Below are 4,410 nucleotides of genomic sequence, written 5' to 3'. Positions count from 1 at the left end.
GTGTCTGTAGTGTTCATGGAAAGAGTGATGAAGGCCAAACTGGCAACGGCACCAGTAAGGCAGAAGCATAGGCTATGGTATCTCCAGGTAGCACAGTCTATACTTGTTCTTTGCTTCACAGAGGTGGGCATATGGTACACCTAGAATGACATATAGGATCAAGTAGGCAAAATGTGGGGTATTAAGATTTATTGCTAGCTATTTGGTGATCCCTAACAGTGATGATTAGGTAAATAATTTTTGAAATAGCATTGGTGCCTAGCCATCTATTAGACACCATGAACATAATACCAAAAATAATATTTTTGTTTGTTTTTTTTGAGAGAGGTTTCTTTGTACAGCTTTGGCTATCCTGAAATCCTCTATAGACCATGATGACATCCAACTCAGAGATCCATCTACCTCTGCTTCCTCAATGTTGGGATTAATGGTATGCACTACCACAGCCTGGCTTGTTTTGATTTTTTTGGAGACAAGATCTCACTATGTAACCTTGGCTGACCTGGAACTCTATGTGGACTAGGCTGGCCTAGATCCTCTGGCATCTGCCTGCCAAATGGAATTCAAGGGGTTAGCCACCATGCTTAGCTTGCTATAAACCCTTTAAATAAGGCACCATTATAAAGATTCTTACCACAATAGGGTATGTTTCTTATCCATCAGTAAAAGGAAACATGTCTACTACTAGGGAAGCATAGTGCTCTGGTCCTAAGATTCTTGATGGTCCTCTTCTCTGTCCTCAAATGGGGCTTATAGAGCCTCCTTGCCACAAGTGCAGTGGGGAAATCTCTTGGCCTTTTTCTCAATAATCCCTTTCTGTATCCTTTGTATGTAAAGTCTGCCCAGTGTTTCCTAGAGCTAAAATTAAACAATGTCTTAAGTCCAAGCTCCCAGTGCAAACTGCAGGTGGCTGGGATATCTCTTTGAAACTGACCACCGTGTGGTTGCTGGGAATTGAACTCAGGACCTTTGGAAGAGCAGGCAATGCTCTTAACCGCTGAGCCATCTCTCTAGCCCCCAATGCCTACCATTCTTGACAGACCCAGCCACTCAGGAAATAAATACAGGAGGTCCCACAGGCTACCAGAAGAGGCAGGCAGGGTGCACAGTTGTGTCCACCTCAGCTGGTTCTGCAAGTCAGCCAGGCTGCATGGCCTAGAGTCTGCAGTGGGGTGGCGATACCTAACCACAACAGAGTCCATGCCCTGGCTCTGTTGGCCAACAGGTACGAGAAGCCAAGAGGTCAAGGGCACATGGCCATAGCCTTCCACAGCCTGACCTCCCTTCCACCCAGTGACACCATGAAGGGGACCAGGGGTTGATTGGCTCCAGCTGAAAGCAGGGCCCATAGACTGCAAGTTCAGGCTGGACTCAGGGCAGGGCGAGGCAGGGGGCAGGCCCAGCTGACCATTCCTCCTCCCTTAGTCAGCCTGACAGCCCAGACACTCTGCTCAACTCCCCCACCCCCATAAGGCAAGGGGGACAATGCCTTCGGTAGAGCGCCCCTCGGCAGTGGGGGCCACAGCACCTGTACTCCACCAAGAACAACTAGCTAGCCAACTCTGTCTACTTCTTACTCCGGGACACAAGCTCAGGGACACTTGGAAAACAGGACACAGCGGGAAGGAAAAGGGTTCAGTGAATGAAATTCACGGGAGGTGGCGCAAGAGAGTTTGGAGAGTAGTTCTGGGTCATGGCCAGAGGCATTGTGATGGAATTCCACGGTTACCCGATTGGGAATATGGCCAATATTCCTGCCAAGCAGGGCTCTTTTTGTGACCTTCAAGGCTTGTCTCTCGGAATGAGTTTTGTGGTGAAAGGATGGGTAGACCCACAGTCCACAAGGTTGCCTGTGCCTTGGTCCTCGACAGAAGTTTCTCCTCGGTATTTTCGCGGAGTAAGGAACTAATACACCAAAAAAGAGATAAACCAACGTGTCTCCGACCCAGGACACAGAAGGCGTTGCCAAAAGAGACGCTGATCCCGCTTTGCCTTTAGCTCAGTGGTTGTGTTCTGTACCGGAAATTCTTTTCTGCTTTCCTCAGAGGCTGACTAAAACTACCAATGAGAAATCACGACCACCAACGAAGTCCCACCCCTCTCGTGGAGGATGCTTTTTCTGCATATTTAACTGTGCTCGTTGCTTGTGTGTTCCGTGGCTGTCTTGCATCTCAAATATTTTCTTTGATGGTTTGAGGTTTGAATAGTCAAATGTGGCTTTCTGCACATCTGAGGTTTCAGTGTATTCCCCACCCCTTTTTGTTTAGTGCTTGGGATTGAACCCGTGATGCTTGCAAGAGTGCTGTTTATATCCCGTGCTAAAACCAACAAAACAAAATCTTCCAAATTCCACCCCGCTCCTTTTTGGGACAGGGTCCTGCCCATGACTCGTCTTGAATGCGTCATTTATATAGGCAGGTGCCAAGCTTGCTTTCCTCATGCCTTAGCCACTAATGTAGCTGTGAATGCATGTATAAACTCCCAGAAGCATTCAAGAGACCTGTGACGCCTGTCTTTGCCCTTGTTCTGGGCTTCTTGGATGACTTTAATGCAGCTTCAGTGTCTCTCTCTCTCTCTCTCTCTCTCTCTCTCTCTCTCTCTCTCTCTCTCTCTCTTCGAGACAGGGTTTCTCTGTAGCTTTGGAGCCTGTCCTGGAACTAGTTCTTGCCAGGCTGGCCTCAAACTCACAAAGATCCGCCTGCCTGTGCCTCCCGAGTGCTGGGATTAAAGGTGTGCACCACCACCGCCCAGGCTTTCAGACTCTCTAAGAAGGGCTGAAGATTTAAGTAGTTAGTGTTGGAGTATTAACAATATCTTGGATTCCATCCCTAGCAATTCAGAAAACAAGCCCTTTTAAAAACAACTCCAGTTGGTTGGTGGTAGTCCATGTCTTTAGTCTTAGCACTTTGGAGGCAGAGGCAGGCAGATCTCTGTGAGTTCAAGGCCAACCTGGTCTACAGAGCGAGTTTCAGTACAGCCAGAGCTACACAAAGAAACCCTGTCTCGAAAATCAAAGGAAGGACTAAAGAAAACAACTTTAAGGGTTGTGCTTGTGCTGGGCCTACTGAGTATCTAAAGTGCTTGTGCTGGGTTTACTTGTCACATGGGTCCATTTTACTACCCAGCAAGAATTCTGTTGACTTTTTAGAGGCTTCCCTCTTCCTGGAAATTCAAGGAACCTAGTGTGTAAGCTGCTTCCTGTTCAGGTCTTGAATTTAGTCACTGGAAGATTGTTGCCAGCAGTGTACCCACATAGCCGGCAACCTTTGACAGTAGTCTTGTTTTTATTCAATCTGATGCTTTCAAGAGACCATTGAGTTGTTGCTTTTGTCAATAATTCTTCTCTTCACGACTGTACAATACTTCACATTTGGGTGAACCACAGTTGGAGCAGTGACTAGTTTAAAGGACCAGAGCATTGGGGAATATTTGATCACACTGTGAACCCCGAGTTAACATTTACATTAATTAAATAAAATTAACCTTGGGTCAGGAGGCTGAGTTAGCAACTAGTTGACAGGAAAGTAATCCTAGAACATCTCTGGAAGAGATAAAGAAATGGCACTGGAAGAGCAGTAGGGAGGGGTTTTGAGTGGTGCAGGTTTTTTCTGGTTTGGTGAAGTAGAAGCTTGTGGAGACCTGGCAAGGAGAGAAGGTTACCTAGTTGCAACCTTAACTAGCAGCTTTTCAGCCAAGTTATTGAATCTTGAGTCTTATTTATGACTAGAACAATAGAGATTTAGTTAGAGCTACCTTTAGTGGCAGTGACAGACCTGATGCCTGCGGAAACAGAATTCCAGTTAGTCTGCAGCCTGAGCAGTGGAGAAGCAGGTTGCTAACTGCAAAGTTGCAATGACTAGCTGAAATTGTGGTACATTAAGGCACAGCCACTGTGCTGAAGCTAAAACAATACCAGAGTTTTGTTTTTCAATTATTTTTTTAAACAAAATATCAAGTATCCAAGACTGGCCTGGAACTCAATATAGAACTAATCTGATCCTTCTTCATCCATCTCTGGAGTGCTGGGATTTCACGCACATGCCTGGCCACCATGCCTGAATTTATGCAGGGCAGAGAATTGAACTCAGAGTTTCATGCATGCTAGACAAGCACTCTACTAAGCTACATCTGTAACCCTTCACTTCCACTTTTAAACTATTACACAAAAGTCTGGGGTTAAACATTCAGCTCTATAGGTTTTTGCAGAATCATATTTCTATTTCTTCCTTAAATTAAAGCCCAAGGCAGTGGTTGCTAGTTCATGTGGGAGTGGATATGTGAGTCTAGTAGAAATTGTCAAGTTGCCTACATAGCAGCATGCATATTTTTAGATCAAATCATTGAAAAAATTTGCCAGACAAGAATATTTTAAGCAAGACTGTGTGTTCTCTATTCTCTGCTTTTGCTTGG

The sequence above is a fragment of the Alexandromys fortis genome, unplaced genomic scaffold (assembly GCF_014885135.2).
Source record: "Alexandromys fortis isolate MF-2015 unplaced genomic scaffold, M_Fortis_MF-2015_v1.1 scaffold_225, whole genome shotgun sequence".
Taxonomy (NCBI): domain Eukaryota; kingdom Metazoa; phylum Chordata; class Mammalia; order Rodentia; family Cricetidae; genus Alexandromys; species Alexandromys fortis.
This window is presented reverse-complemented; position numbering follows the sequence as displayed.